This window comes from Piliocolobus tephrosceles, chromosome 3 (assembly GCF_002776525.5).
Source record: "Piliocolobus tephrosceles isolate RC106 chromosome 3, ASM277652v3, whole genome shotgun sequence".
NCBI lineage: Eukaryota > Metazoa > Chordata > Mammalia > Primates > Cercopithecidae > Piliocolobus > Piliocolobus tephrosceles.
In genome coordinates, this window is record NC_045436.1 from 34,122,962 (window position 1) to 34,140,322 (window position 17,361).

Here is a 17,361-nt window from a genome sequence, read left to right on the forward strand (position 1 = left end):
GTCTGTGACTCAGGGCTATGACTTTCACAAATGTTTCTTCAGTGGCATAGTATTTCTTTTTTTTTTTTTTTCCCTGCCCAATGTGAAGCAGGAAGGCTAGAGTTGGAGGAAAGCCTTCACTTAAAAAGGTGACTCCTTTTCTTTATAAACTAGACCATTTTTATGGAGAAGGCACTGTGACTATTTCACAGTAACTTCTCTGTACCTTTTCCTACCAGAGCCAGGAGGGGATTTTTCTTAAATATTCACAGTGAGAGCCTGGTTAGTTTCCTGGTTAGTTTCACACAAAAGTGTGAAAACTCTTCCAAGATTGTGGCTCCCAAAAGTTCCTCACTGTCACCCTAGGCCACACATAGTGTCTAGAAATTCATCAAAATTGCCACTTCAATATTTCTACAAGTTTGTGTTTCCAGTGGCTGCTGCTTATCTGTGACCCTCTAGATTCTTAGATTTTGTTGTTGTGGTTTGCTACACCACTTCAGCTTTCTGTTGTGTCTAAAAAAAGTAGTTATTTTTCACTTTGTCGGCTTTTTCTTCTTGTAAAGGCAGAAGTGACAGCTTCCAAGCTTTTTACACACCAAATCTGAAAGTGGAAGTCCTATTTGTTATATTCAAAACAGTTAATAACAAAAGATTAAAATAGAGTTTGCCTTTAATGTATATAGCTTTGCTACTTTTAATTTTTTTTTTTTTTTTTTGAGATGCAGTCTCGCTTTGTCACCCAGGCTGGAGTGCAGCGGTGCGATCTTGGCTCACTGCAACCTCTGCCTCCCGGGTTCAAGCGATTCTCCTGCCTCAGCCTCCCAAGTAGCTGAGATTACAGGTGCCTGCCACTACACCCAGCTAATTTTTGTGTTGTTTTTAGTAGAGATGGGGTTTCAATGTGTTAGCCAGGCTGATCTCAAACTCCTGACCTCATGCGATCTGCCCACCTTGGCCTCCCAAAGTGTTGGGATTACAGGTATGAGCCACCACATCTGGATTACTTTTAATTTTTAAAAATATTTTTGAAAATAGGTATCATTTGAAAATATTTCTCAAAAGTGTTGGATATGGACAATAAACTGAAAAAACTGAAGCACCTATAGTTATAAAGCCCTGTGCAAGTGTTTTCCTTTAGTACCTTATGGTCCATTTATAAAGACTGACTGTCCAGTTATTACAAGATTCAAATATGTTCCAAAATTCAGCCATGTCCTTGTATTAGAAGTAAATAATATAGATTGTGCAATGATTAACGTATACTTACCTATGTTATGTACAAACAGCAGTTATCCCCATCAAGTTGATGAGAACATTGTTTAACATCTGTGTCTAGATAAACCAAATACATTTCTGTGATGAGGAATTTTTTTTTATTTGACTTAAATTACTTTTATTCCTAGGTGGGAGTAGATGTTAGCAATAATAATTTTCTTAGAAGTTAGAGAAAAGGAAACATCTGACTTCCTTTGTTTATAACAGAAATTTCCTTTGCTCTACATCAGAGGGGCCAGGTGTTCAGAGGTCTTTTCTTTCTCAGATGAAATTTTCTATATCTGCCAAGTTAGATATATCAAAAGAACAGCAAAAATGAAAAAGTAGATGTTAAACACTTGAAAAAAAGTGTTTAACACTTAAGTCATTCTTAAAAAGCAAGAAATCTTGCTTCAGAAATTTTTCCTTTGGGTATTTGAAACTATAGACTAGAGGGTACATTGGAAAAGAACTAACACATCTATTGTGAGTCCTTTATTTGAGATTCAGAAATGAAGGATATCAATGAAGTGGGCAAAATAAAGGAGCGTGTCAACAATAACTTCACAGATAAATTTACTAGCCAGGCACGGTCTTGCACCTGTAATACCAGCTACTCAGAAGGCTGAGGTGGGGGAATCGCTTGATTCTAGGAGCTCATGGCTGCAGCGAGCTATGACTGTGCCACTGTGCTTCAACCTGGGCTACAGAGCTAGATCCCATCTCTACAAACAAAACATGCACAAAAATCAAATTAATGTACTACATATTATGATTTATTACATAAAAATCAAGACTAAATGCTCATTAAGAAAGCATAATATTTTATCAATGTTAGGGAAACAGCTACACAATGTTGTTGACTCCACCATAAAAATAAATGTAACATTTCTGAAATTTGAACTAGTTTTAAAAAGCAATCATCATCTAGTTCCCAAATCTGAGTTTCTAATTCTACTCTCTAATAAAATAAAGCAGAGCTTCATGCAGAAATGGCTATTCCAGGGCTGGGGCAAGGAACATACAAGATGAGACTGGAGCATCTTGTTCTACCAGAAAGAAAGAAGATGCTTTAAAGACAAGCAAACAAACACTTGACCAACCTATGTTCGCGGGACAAAGGAGTCATCTGAATGGGCTTTATTTGAGCAATAAGATTAAAAATATAGTATTGTATTATAACCCAAAGCATAAAATAAATATTCATGAGTCTATACTAATATAAATAATTGATGGAATAATAAATAAATGGGTGAGAATAGATGAATGTCCAATATTGAAGAATTCCAAATAATTGACGTAGATACCACACCCTGAAGGAGCTGGAATGTAACTCTCTACTCCTTAGGTGTGGACTGCAAAATGACTCCCTTTCAAAGAATTCCATCTGGAAAGAGGGGGAAGTTAGTAACTATACAGTGGAGAGACCTGACAAACAGTACTTCAGCCAGATGGTCAAGGACAGCATCAGCCATGATAAGTCGTGTTGGCAATATATATCCTTGGCGCCATGAGGATGGCACTGCCCTCTGTGACCTTCCTCCCCAAAACTGGCAAAGTCTGTCTAACCATGACAAAAGGCAAGTAGAGAGACAGTCCTTAAAATATGTGACCAATGACTGAGCATGGTGGCTCACACCTGTAATCTTAGTACTTTGGGAGGCTGAGGCCAGCAGATCATGAGGCCAGGAGATCAAGACCATCCTGGCCAACATGGTGAAACTCCATCTCTACTAAAATACAGAAAATTAGCCTGGCATGGTGGTGTGCACCTGTAGTCCCAGTTACTCAGGAGGCTGAGGCAGGGGAATCACTGGAACCTAGGAGGCAGAAGCTGTAGCAAGCCAAGATCATGCCACTGCACTCCAGCCTGGCAACAGAGTGAAGTTCCATCTCAAAACAACAACAACAAAACAAAAAACAAACAAACAAAAACACCAATACTCTGCAAGGCTGTTAAGGTTAGCAAAAACAAGGGTGGTCTGTCACAGTTAAAGAGAGCCTGAGCTGGGCACAGTGGCTCACATGTGTAATCCCAGCACTTTAGGAAGTCGAGATGGGAGGATCAGTTGAAGCCAGGGATTTGTGACCAGCCTGGGCAACATGGTGAGTCCCCATCTCTACAAATAATTTAAAAAATAGCCTGCATAGTGGTTCATGCCTATAGTCCTAGCTACTCAGGAGGCAAAGGTGGGAGGATCACTTGGGCTCAGAAATTCGAGGCTGCAGTGAGCTATGGTCCTACCATTGCAATCCAGCTTAGGTGGCAAGATGAGACCCTGTCTCAAAAAGAAAAAAAAAAAAAAAAAAAAAAAAAAAACGAAGGAAAAGAAGAACCAGAGGAGACAAGGCAGCTAAATAGATTGTGGCATTCTGCATGGGGTCCTGTAACATAAAAAGGACATGATGTAAAAACTAAGGAAATTCTAATAAAGAATGGACTTTGGTTATTAGGAATACAGCAGTACTGGTTTGTTAGTTGTGACGATTAGACCATACTCATGTAAGATGTAAATAACAGGAGAAACTGGGAGTGGGAGTTTTTCTGTAAACTTAAGACTACTCTAAAATTTTAAAAAGCTCATTAAAAATTAATCAACATAAATTTTCCACCAGTGTACAGAATTAGCTGGAGGAGGACTAAGACAAAATGTCAATTAACTTAAAAAACAGTCCCTTACTTTTGCTTTATTTCTGCTGCACTCAGAATGAGCATCCATTCATTTGTTTACTCAACAGGTATATTTTGAACACAAGTTGTGCACTAGGTTCTTTGCCAGGTCGGTAGATATACAGTAGTGAGCAAAATAGTTCAATATTTTGGCCACTGCTCCATAGCCCATGAGAGGGTAAACAATAGCTAAATGTATGATTCAGAACAGCCGTAAGTGCTATGAAAGGAAAGTACAGAGAAGTATAGACCTTCTCAAAGGTGAATCTGATCTCCGCAGATGGGAGGTAGAAATGTGGTCAGGGCGTGTCCCAGAGGGAGTGAAGTTGAGGCTGAGATGTGAAGTGTGTATGAGAATTGAGGGGAATTGAGGGGCAGGGAAGATGGTCTTGACAGGAGGAACAGCATGTGCGAGAGTGCTGAGGACTGGGAACGTAGTATGTTGCAAGAACTGAAAGGAGATGAGCATAGTTGGAGTGGAGAGCACAGGGAGAAAGAAACCATGCTTTTGACAGTGGATCAAAACACCTTTCTCTTACTCTAGGCTGCATTTAGAAGTACATTGGTCTAGGGAAGAAAAGGAGGTCACATTCCACTATTTCCCTATCCTCCCTGGACCCCTGCTGTGCTCTACAACCTTACACGTCTGTACCTCTTTCTAGAAGGCATAGTGACACTTCGTTGTAAATGAAGCTGGCTCGATCTTAAGGAAACCCCAGCCCGAGCTCTTTGTACACTCTTCCATGGAGACTTCGTATTTTCATATTCCAAAGATCAGAGAGGCCAAACTGGTACTGACCTTCTCCTGGGTCCCAGCCCCACTTCTACTGCCTCCTTTAGAGTACTCTCGGGTATGAGGCCTTTCCTTCTATGCCCAAACCCTGAACAAAAGCAGATCCACTTCTCATCTGCTTGCTCATAAATGTATTGTAGGACTTAGGATGTGATATTGCAGTATTTTCTTTGCATCTGTTTGTACTACATCACTATGAGCTCTTTAGGGAAGGACCATGTCTTATTTATTAGGAATTAATAAATACTTATTGAACAGATAATTAAAATAAAGGTCATGGCTGGGCGCGGTGGCTCAAGCCTGTAATCCCAGTACTTTGGGAGGCTGAGATGGGCGGATCACGAGGTCAGGAGATCGAGACCATCCTGGCGAACACGGTGAAACCCCGTCTCTACTAAAAATGCAAAAAAATTAGCCAGGTGTGGTGGCGAGCGCTTGCAGTCCTAGCTACTCGGGAGGCCGAGGCAGGAGAATGGCGTGAACCCGGGAGGCGGAGCTTGCAGTGAGCCGAGATTGCGCCACTGCACTCCAGCCTGGGCGACAGAGCAAGACTCCGTCTCAAAAAAAAATAAAAAATAAAAAAATAAAGCTCATGTCATTACTCACGAATTAGAATTTTAATGCTGAATTCATTTGCTTTAAGTTTTATCTGAGATGAGTGACCCAGATAGCAGGTGGTCTCACCTTGCAGTAATCATTGACAGGTGATTGGGGGGAACGTCATCAGATCAGAAATGTGGTATGCCACATCTGCTGCCTGTGACTCCAGGGCTCAAGGGTATTGTGTGTGTCGGGGCGGGGCGGGGGGGGGGCGTTTCAGTTTCTCATTTTCACAAAAATGTATGAACTTCTTTGGGCTAGTCTATATTTGAGAATTCAATCTATTCTTCAGAGTAAAGCTGCTCTTTCTTTATCAGCCCTAGCACACAGAAAATGATGTGCACCACGCCTCATGTTCCCATAGGTCCACCTCTGTTAGGGGCTGTGGTATGGACCAGAGAGTCCAGCTTGGATGGAGTCCTAATGGTACTCGCTATGATGTCATTCTTCTGCTTCCACTGAAGGAAACACTTCGAAATGCACATGAGAGTGACCCTGTTGAGGGATGACCTTGAATACACTGATTTATTTTTCAAGCAAATCTCACACACATTGGAGTGTTTTACTAAAATTAGTAATATTTTGAACACAACTCACAAATGATCTTGACAAACAAAAATGTTTAACTTCTATCTTATTTAATATAGTCACTTTGAATGGGGAAGACATGGGCTGAGAAATCTTCTCTTGCCAAACTGTTAAAGACATTGTTTTGGCCGTGTGTGGTGGCTCACGCCTGTAATCCCAGCACTTTGGGGGGCCAAGGTGGGCGGATCAACAGAGATCGGAAACTGGCCAACATAGTAAAACCCCATTGCTACAAACAAAACAAAACAAAACAAAACAACACAAAACAAAACAATTAGCTGGGTGTGGTGGCAGGCCCCTGTAATCCCAGCTACTCAGGAGGCTGAGGCAGGAGGATTGCTTGAACCCAGGAGGCAGAGGTTGTGGTGAGCCGAGCTCATGCCGTTGCACTCCAGCCTGGGCAACAAGAATGAAACGCCATCTCAAAAAAAAAAAAAATAGATAAATAAATAATAAAAACAAAAAATAATTTGTTTTAGAGCTAATCTTGACATAAAAGTGAGAATCATATCATGGTCAGACTTATTTCATTTTTTTCATCAAAACTGTTGATTAAAACATTAATATGATGTTATTTATGGGCTCTCAGAGCTGCCAAGCATTGTGAAGGTTGCAAACTACACAGCTCCAGGAGTATTAGTCACATGTGCTGTTTACTTGTTGTGCTGTTTAACCTTACAGTTGTATGCTCTGAAAACTGAAGTATTTTGTGATGCATCAATACCAAGTTACTGGTCATTGATTTACCAATATCAGACACAAGACAGCTTGTTTTATTGATGAGACTGTTACTTAGGAAATCAAATTATTGACTATGGTTCAGTTATATCTATCCGTGAACACATTAAAACCTTTTACTTAATTGGTTCTTTGTTTAAATGATTGCTATGTGCTGACATTTCACCAGTTTTATTACTATCTAATAACATCCTAATTACATGTCATGTAATTCATTTTGAAATTACAGTCATTGATTTCTGCTCTGAGAAGGAAACATACATTTTCCCCAACCAATATGCTTGAATCATGGGAATTAGACTTCTTAAACTCTCTAGTGTTCATCAATACCATATAATTACAGCATAGGTCATTTTAATTCTCAAATGAGATATGTGGCAATTCAAGAGAGATTAAAAGTGCTATGATCCAGGACAGGAATTGTGAACCTTTCCAGTGTGGCAGCATATTTTCTATAGTAGAATCTATAAGATTCTACTCAATTTCTCTATGATAAGCTTATTTGTTCAATTAATTTTATCAACAGAAAGAATTTAAAAATGAATGAATCCTGTTAAAAATAAGTTTTTAATAAGCTGACTATTATTATAACTATTATTTACATAAGAGCTCCAGATTTTTATAACAAGGCCTAAGTTAATTAAGGTAAGTTTCAAATGTAGATTCTCTACAGAGATATATTATTTGCTGGTACAAAACACACCTCTAGTGCTACTATTTTTTATAAGTATGTTTACAAGAACTGAATTTCTAAGATCTCACATTATAGTTCTACAGATAATGAGATACCACATTTTTCCATGGTGGCTGAAACTCAATTTTGTGCTGTCAACTAAGAACTATGTATTCCAATAAAGTTGTCCAAGGCTCCCAGCCAGGAGTACTATACCATATACTTTACCTACCAACCAGATGATGAAGCATATCAAAACTGTATCCTTCCAGACATTTACTATTAAATGAATAATGACTAAGATTAACCTGTTGAAGAACTGACTTGAAAAGGAGGACAGATATAATATTTAGTCCAACAGAAGGAATGTTTAAAAAAGAAACAGCTGCTTACCGTCAACTTGCTTTCCTTAGTGAATCTTTTTTCCTAGTCATTAAAACACTTTTTTCCAGGCCATGTACAATGTTTGAAATAGCTATTTTGTCAACACACATCTGCATAATCTCAAAGGCTACATCATGTGACTTAACAATGCAATTAGTAGCATTTCATTTGGAGGGGTCCAAAAGAATATTTAAAAAATAAGAAAATGCCTTCAATAAGAGGCAAATGGATGTGTTCTAGAAGAATAATGATAACTTTCTACATCAGTGCATCACAAATGTCCATTTTGTTATTGCTTTACAGATAGAAATGAAAAGATTAGCAGAAATATGAAAAAATAGACTGTAGTCATGGAAGTGATAAACGTCACATGACACTTAAAATCAACATACTCTTACCTTGCTAAATTACCAGTTTATTCGAAATAAGTATAGTGATAATCGCTATACGAGTATTTATCAATTCATCTTATTTTAGTGGTTCATTTAGCAATTTTAAAAAGACACTTCAGGGCCAGGCACGGTGGCTCACACCTGTAATCTCAGCACTGTGGGAGGCCAAGGCGGGCAGATTACCTGAGACCAGGAGTTCGAGACCAGCCTGGCCAACATGGTGAAACCCTATATCTACTAAAAATTAGCCAGGTATGATGGCACACACCTGCAATCCCAGCTACTTGGGAGGCTGAGGTAGGAGAATTGCTTGAGCCCGGGAGACAGAGGTTGCAGTGAGCCAAGATTGTGCCACTGCACTCCAGCCTGGCCCACAGAGTGAGACTCTGTCAAGAAAAAAAACGAAAATAAAAACACTTCATTGTCTTTGTAAAATTTTTATAGGTTTAAGGGGTTTGAGTGCAGTTTTGTTACATGGATCTATTACATAGTGGTGAAGTCTGGGCTTTTAGTGTAACCATCTCTCAAATTGTACACATGAGCATCTTTCAAAAGAAGACACGCCACTGTTTTTTGATGGTAATGAAGGATTATAGAGAGAGTACTGGTATAATGATAATAATTTATTATGCTATACATAGTGTTAATACCTATAAAAAATAGTTGTCTAAGTACTTGTAGCATAAATTAAGTCACAAGTATGATTTTTTTAATATTCAAAGATAAAATTTCCATATAAGATGTATCTGCTATAGATAAGTACGATGAAATACATATATGATTATTGGTATTTATTATCCTGACTGTTGGCCTCTGGGTGGCAAATAGGTGTCAACTTATGTGAAAATTCTAATTGATCAAAAGGTGCTGCCTGGGTCACTGTGATCAGAAAACTTCTGAGTTCTCATTGAGAAAATGTGTAATGATGGGTTTCTGATGTTTGGGATGTGGGTGGTGAGAGATGGCCCATGGAGGTACCTAATATTTACTATCCCTAGGACTAACATAGCTTAGAAATTAACTGAAAAATCAAAACAAATTATGTTTTATTATATATATTATATATATATTTAAATATGTATATTTTATTATAAATTATATATTATATATATGTATCACTGAATATATATTTAACCTTCTATCACACAAAACCTAAAGAAATTTAATTAAATGTTCAGTGAAGGTTTTATTTCTTTTTTTCCCTTTAAATCATAGCTAATGACCAGGCCCAGTGGCTCATATCTGTAATCCCAGCACCTTGGGAGGCCCAGGTGGGAAGATCATTTGAGACCAGGAATTCAAGTCCAGCCTGGGCAACATAGTGAGACCCTCTTTCCACAAAAATTACAAAAATTAGCTGGATGTGGTGGCACACACCTGTAGTTCCAGCTACTCATGCGGCTAAAGCAGGGAGGATCACTTGAGCCCAGAAAGTCGAAGCTGCAGTGAGCTACGATTGCACAACAGAGCAAAATCCTGTCTCAAAACAAAAAAATCAAAACATAGCTAATACTTTCTGTGGTACATGGAGCCTTGCATAATGTTTTTATGTTTGGGACACTTTTTGGTTGGAAAAATAAAGTGGAGAGATGATAGCAGAAAGCATAAGTCCTACTCTTGGCAGAGTATGTAAAAAACCACTTAACATACATACAACCAAGAGTCAAATTTCTTATAAACTGCTTGGATAGTGAATTCTAGAGTGTTTCTAAATCAGAGTTTACAAGAACTCAAACACATAAACAGTGACAGTGAAGACTGGCTGTAATCCAAAGAGCTAAAAATGGTTGAAAAAATTATAATTACAGCTTGAAAATGTAAGTTATAGAAAATACATTCCTTGAGTCATTGGCAGTATAAACATTCTAACTCCAAATGCCTCTCATTTCTAGATAAATCTTCTGGAATTTAAAAAATAAATGCAAGGATTTTCAAAGCTTTTGGTTAATACTGAGAGCACCACAAGAAAGATCACTGAAGATTTGAGAAACGTAATTGGAAAATTTGACTACTTTTGCCACCATACAAATGTATCTGCCTGAAGGGAAAATTTAAAAATTAGGACTAGGGTGAGATTCAAGCTTTATGTATAGGATAACTTAGATATAACTAATAGACACCTCCCAAATGAGCAATGTGAAAAAGAATAGCAGTCTCATTTTGAAAAAACTTTTTAAAAAAGTTTATGTTCCTTAAGCTTCTATTTAAAATGAGTTGACCCTTATCTGATTTCACAGTTAGTTTTCAAAGGAAGAATGAGTCATGTCAGAAATGTTGTCAATTTTGCTTTTATGAGGTTTGGCAAATGACTTTCTATTTTCTCCATATTTTATGAGATCTCAAAATAGATTTAGGAATTCCCCCCCACCCACCCCTGCTCTGGAGTGAACATTATAATATTAACTACAATAATTTTAAAAGACCTTTTAGCTTCCAAAGGGCTTTTCACCTATATTATGTAGCTTTGTTAATCCTGTCATCCTGATTCAGAATGGAGTGGAGGTGCCAGAATCCTAGGTGTACAAATGACAGCATTAACACGTGGCTGATTAAGGGGTTTTCCAAGGACACATGGTTGCTATGAGGCAAAGTAGGGAGCTAAAACCCAAACTGTCTGACTCATTGCTGAATTGTTTTCCAGACCACTTTATGTGGAATACTATGGGAGGTCTTGAGGAATATGACCTCTGACTCTTCTTTAAGAACAAATGCCCTTCCTCTACCAACAGATTAATAGCGGTATAGGAATACATGCTGTTTTGTTTTGTTTTGAGAAAGAGTCTCACTCTGTTGCCAGGGTGGAGTGCAGTGGCGAAATCTCAGCCCACTGCAACCTCCACCTCCTGGGTTCAAGTAATTCTCCTGCCTCAGCCTCCATAGTAGCTGGGATTACAGGCACACACCACCATGCCCGGCTAATTTTTTTTTTTTTTTTTGGTAGAGATGGAGTTTCACCATATTGGCCAGGATGGTCTCAATCTCTTGACCTCATTATCTGCCTTCCTTGGCCTCCCAAAATGCTGGGATTACAGGCGTGAGCCACCGCTCCCGGCCAGAATACATGCTTTTAAAAAAGGCCCCAGAAAATCTCTCCACAGAAAAAGTTTTAGTGTTGTGCGGCATAATCTTTTTATTCTTTCTCCTTTTCTCCTTTCATACCATCTCCCTGAATGACTTCAGTCACTCCACAGCTTTGCTCACCATCTGTACTTTGATGGTATTGTATCTGCAGCTCAGATTTCCCTTCTTCTGTAGCTTCCAATCTAAATGTGTATCCACCTACTGGATACCTCTACTTGAATGCCTTCCAGAGGAGCCAGACTCAAACTGTTCCAAAAGGAATTTACCGTCTTCCCTCCACACCTGCTTCCCCTCTGTGTTTTCTGTATGGGGATTCGTGTAATCCTTTACTAAACAAACCAGAACTTGAACTGCATCCTTTCTTCCTCCCTGTGATCCATCATAGCCATGCACTCTCCAGCTGCTGATGATTCAGTTTTTCTAGCACTTCTTAAATCCTGTGGGCCTTTTCCATTCTTACTGCATGGATCTAGGTCAGGCCCCCATGACTTTTCACCTAGATTAAGGCCTACACTTTCTGACTGGCCCCTCTTCTTGCAATCTGGCTTGTTTCTCATTCAGTTTCCATACTATAGTCAGCCATCAATGGCTACCCAAAGGATTTATGATCATATTTTAACTCTTCAGTGTGGCCTATAGTCTCAGCTATGTGAGAGGCTGAGGCAGGAGGATTGCTCGATCCCAGGAGATAGACGCTGTGGTGAACATGATTGTACCACTGCCCTCCAGCCTGGGTCACAGAGCAAGACCCTGTCTTAAGTAAGTAAGTAAATAAATAAATAAATAAAGTGACTTGTAGAGCTTGCCCCATCTGGCTCATGGTTATTGACCCAGCTTCATGCTATATCTCTTTCTGCCTCACTGTCTAAGCTTAAGCTATATAGAAATCAAATCTTAAGTTATACTGAATGTCATATTGGGATTCTTCCTTTATTTACACCATTCGTAGATGGTATCACTCTTCTGCCATAATGTCCAGTTTTTCTCAGTGTGGTGTCCCTTCTGCCATTGGAATATTATACCTCTTTGTCCTGCAGACATAGCCAGGTGATTTGTTTTGCCTAAGGAAATATAAACAAAAGTGGCATCTATCATTTTTGGAGGATAGCTTTAAGAGCCATGTTAAAGACGATGGCTTTTAAGAGCCATTCAATGTGATCTCTTTCTTCACTCTGCCACCAGACAGACAATGTCCCACATGGAGGATGATTCATCAACCTACATCCTGGAGAGAAGACATGGAGCAGAGATGTGGTCAGCACGTGATGGCTACAAATGTGAGACTGTAAGGGTCATGCAATGTCAGGCAGACCTACAGAAGCTTTTACAAGGAGGACTGAGGAATAACAGTCTTCCTTAATCTGGCTTATTTGCATGATCTCTTCTTTATTTTGTGTATTTTTGTCAAATATGTTGAGCAATATAATTCTAGAATTGTGAAAATTTTAGTTTTACATTAAATCATACAGACATAGAATGAATACAAAATAAACCTTTCTAGTTCTAAACTATCTAAACTTGGATATCTTTTTTGTTTTCTCAGCATGACTTAGCCTGCTTTTACTGTTACTCCTGCCTTGGAAAGTCGTCTTCGCCCTCTTTGACCAGCTAACTCCCATCCATTGTCTCAGCTGAGATTCCATTCTCTTAGGAATCCATCTCTAACTCCTTGGCTGAATGGCATTCTTGTGTTTCTGTGCCACTCTGTACGTCTCCTAATATTGTTGATTACACTGCACTGTAATTTCTTGGTTTTTGTTTGTGTCCCTACTAGATGGTCAACTCTGCAAGGGCATGGTGCATCTCTTCCTTGTTTATCATTTTAGTCCCATCTCTTAGTACCTAGCAAATGAAAGTTATGCAATCACTATGTTGTTTGGAAAAATGATAAATAAATAAATGTAGGAAAAGTAGTTAAAAGTAAATCAACTCTCACATCCCCAAATACTGTGAAAGATTTTCAGCTTCAAAATTGCATAAGCAAGAGCCATAAATGGAAATTTTCTTTACCGTGGTGACAGATGGAACACTGAAAGGAAAACTTATCACTGACATTTAACACATACCAGTGTCACTTTCTGTTATCACACATTTGCAAACTACAGAGCTCTGTGAAAAGTTTTAATTATAAATTGTAGTCTAGATTACATTTTTGTTCTGAGTCCCTTGAATGTGTTCAATTTCATTGTGGTAGTCATGTCCAGTAACAGCTCCACTAGCCATAAAGGACAATTTATCTCAGGATCACAAATGTGAGACAGTAATGGGGCCATTCAGTTTCAGGCAAACCTATAGAATTATTTTTCCAAGGAAGCTTGGTGGGTAACAATATTCCTTAATCTGGATTATTTACATTCTCTCTTCTTTATTATGTGTGTTTTCATCAAAGATGTCAGGCAGTGTGATTTTAATCTAGAATTGTGACAATTTTCATTTTACATGAAATCACAGGACAGTTTTAGTTTCGTGTTTGTATTACATGTAACGGACTTCCTAGAATTGTGTTATGTATGCAATAGGTTTGCAATAAAATTTTGTTTCCAATCTATACCTTCCTCTTACTACTGCTTATATTTTTTCCTTCACTATCAAGTCTCTTTGAAACATTAAAATAATAATTTATATATTTTCACCTGCATTTTCTAACATCTCTTACTTTTCACTTTTAATGTTCTACCCAAACTCTCTCTCTCTCTCACACACACACCCTTACACATACACATACACACACACACACACACACACACACACACACAGAGGCCAGGTCAAATATTTCAGCTTGAGGCCATGAAATCCTGTGACAAAGGTCTACTAAACTTTCTAAAATCTGTTTCTATATTGTGTACATTTTTAATTTTCTGTATATTATGATACACAGAAAATCTTAAAAACATTTCTGGTTGGAGAAAAGACTGCCCCTCCTGGAGCTAGTCAATTCTCAGAGATCTAGAGCAGGAGTGTGCCTTTCACATCCAAACTCAGAAATCCAGAGCCACGCCTCCTCTCTCTGGCTTGTGCATCCCACGGGGGCAATATTTCTCTGCCTTAATCATCCCAGGGCCACGTACCAGGCAACTAGGGACCACCCCTATAGTTCAGAGCCCACTGAAATTATTATTAGCCAGGCCTAAACTGTTTTCTCTTTCTTGCCTTCCCTCCCGCCGCCTCCCTTCCCCTGGAAACTCTAGTAAAGGCTCTGGCCTAATGCTTACGGTTTTCCCTGACTCCTGCCCTCTGCCATCTGACCTAAATCTGGTGCTTCCCCAGTGATACTGTATGGTATGCAATGACCCCCTCTCTAGAATATGCAAGTAAAATAAACTTTCCTTTCTTTTCCTTTTTTTTTAAGACAAGGTCTCACTTTCTTGCTCAGACTGGAGTGCAGTGGTGTGATAACAGCTCATTGCAGCCTTAATCTTCTGATCAAGCAATCCTCCTGTCTCAGCCTCCCCAGTAGCTGGGAATACAAGAAGGTACCACCATACCCGGCTATTTTTTGTGCTTTTTGTAGGGACAGGGTTTCACCATGTTGCTCAGGGTGGTCTCAAACTCCTGGACTCAAGTGACCCACCTGCCTCAGCCTGCCAAAGTGCTGGGATTACGGGCTTGAGCCATCATGCCCGGCCCAGCCAAACATTAATTTCTTGTACCTCTCCCGGATCTTGTCTCGTGGCTGCACTTTACTGAACATCACAGAAAAGAGCTCAGAGCAGCCTCATATATTTTCCTTCTTTTTGCCAAACCCCTTTAGATTGTTTGTTTGGGTGGTCATCTAGGCTTTTGACTCTGATTCTTTCTAAAATGACATCTTGGACTACCCCTCTGTGCCATACATTTTAGTCCATCGGCAAGAGATGCCTTAAACTATAATTGACTCAGGCCCCTAGATACTGCACCCCAACTCTGGCCTAGCATTTCTATTCCTGATTACTTAGGAAGGAAAAAATTGAGGATTATATGTTCTTTTGTTCCCCTCGCACCCTGGAGCACCAGTTGGGCCTTGTTGAGAATTCTACTTGATCTGAGGAACTCTGAACATTTAGTTTTAATGTCACAACCTGGAAAACAGAGCTTCTAAACCAAAGTCATAAAGTATTAGGCCTGAAAAGATCTTATGACACATAGACTAATGTCTCATCTCTTAAATGAAGACATTTAAAGTCAGAGACTGTTTAATGGTTTACTTGACCTAGAGCTAATGAGTAGAAAGTGCGGAAGTAGAAGCTAAGTCTTCTAAACTTTTGAGTGTTCTTTTATTTAGACTTTTCTATCTTTTGTTCTCTGTCTCTCTCTCTCTTTTTAAAATCAACTTTTATTTTAGTTACAGGGGGTTACATGTGAATGTTTGTTACATAGATACATTGCACCCAGGTAGTTAGGATAGTACCCAACTGGAAGTTTTATTTTTCTTTATCTTATTTTCTCTTTCTTTCTTTCTCTCTCTCTTTTCTTTCTCTCTCTCTTTTCTCTTTCTTTCTTTCTTTCTATTATTCTTTCTTTCTTTCTCTTTCTTTGTCTTTCTCTCTTTCTTACTTTCCATTCCATTCCATTCCATCCCATTCCATTATCACAGTACCTATTTCTCATTTAGTTTCTGAACTTCATTGGTCTTACTGTAGTTCACACTTTAAATGAAGCCCATCAGTGGATCTCTTGTACCAGGCATGTTGCACATGAGGTCACTAATGAATAGTAAATTTCATAAGCTGATTTCCTAGATGAATGGATTGGAAGAGAACATAGGAATTACAGCAGTGGTTAATTAGGGATTAAAAATGGCTCAAGGCTTTCAGCCTGGTGGAAGGCAGCAGATAGTGTGTATGTGCTTGCGCCTGAGTTAACACAGTGCTAATGCTTTTTTGGGAGACGGGAGAGGAAAGATGATAAATATACAGAGTTTAAGATGATAGTAATTTATCCAAATGGAAATATCTAATAGACAGTGATGATACAGAAAAAGAAGAAAAATCAGGACTGATGAAAGATGTAGATAGGGAGAGGCTCTTTAAGCAGTGAGTGTGACTGTAAAGAGAAAATACAGAGATAGGCAAGAGAGAGGAGCCTGTGGTCAAAATTAGCACTTCTAGCAAAGAAAGCAGAGAAGGAGCAGCCAGACATGTTCTTCTCTGAATAACAGTGATATGGTTTCCTGGAATCCCAAAGTAGAGAGATTCTGCAGGAACAGCCAGGATTGGGAGTGGCAGGAAGTATGGAAATATTATATGGCTTATCCAATCAGATGCTCTTTCTAGGACTTTGACTCTTAGTTGAAGAAGTAAGATTTGGCTCCTTCATATAGAAACCTAGAGGTTGAAGTAAGTGTAGTGTTTAGGGTATGAGAACATTAGCCTGCTTCAGCCACCAGCACTTGGCTGCCTATGGATCCTGTTGCCAAGATCCCTTGATTCCTGCCAGTTTTCCTGGCCAGTCTTCAGCTTCCCATTAACCATGGGTTCCTCCATTCTGCTAAAATTTGTCTTTCCTATTTAAGATGGCCAGCATTAGTTTCTATTGCTTGGCTCCAAGTACTTTATTTGACTCACAGGGTGACTTCATCTTATTTATGAAAGCTTAGATACTGATTTCTATAAGTAGACTCAGTACTGGGGATGGCAGAGATGGAAAAGGAACTGTATTTCAAGATAAAAATGTCTTCAGTGATCTTAGAGAGGTCAAGTTCAATAGCCTGAGGATGGTAAGATATTCCATTGTAGCAGATCAGGAAATGAGTAACTGGCGAATTGAAGGAGGCTATAAATAAAGGCAAATTTAAGCAATTCTAAAATACTAAAGATCTTCAAATTTGGTTACAGGGAACAGGATGTGCATGTATGAGAGGTAGGGTACAAATGTCATGGGGAGAAATGTGACAAAATCAAACATGGCACTTAGAGCAAGTCAAGCAAAAATGTAACAAAGTGTGTTGGTGGGGATGGGGTGGCCGAGTGGAGAAGGAACCCATTATAGCCACTGAATGAGTAGAATTGATTCCAACATATCACATATGACAATGTGTTGGGTTTTTACTATGATCTATTCATTCATAACACTATTACAATTGAAATAAATCATATTACAGCAGAAAAAAATAAAGAAGTTGCTACCATTAACAAATTTGAAGGGATTATGTTAATAATCAGTTTTTAAAAATTGAGATGAGGGGGTCTCACTTTGTCACCCAGGCTGGTCTCAAACTCCTGGACGC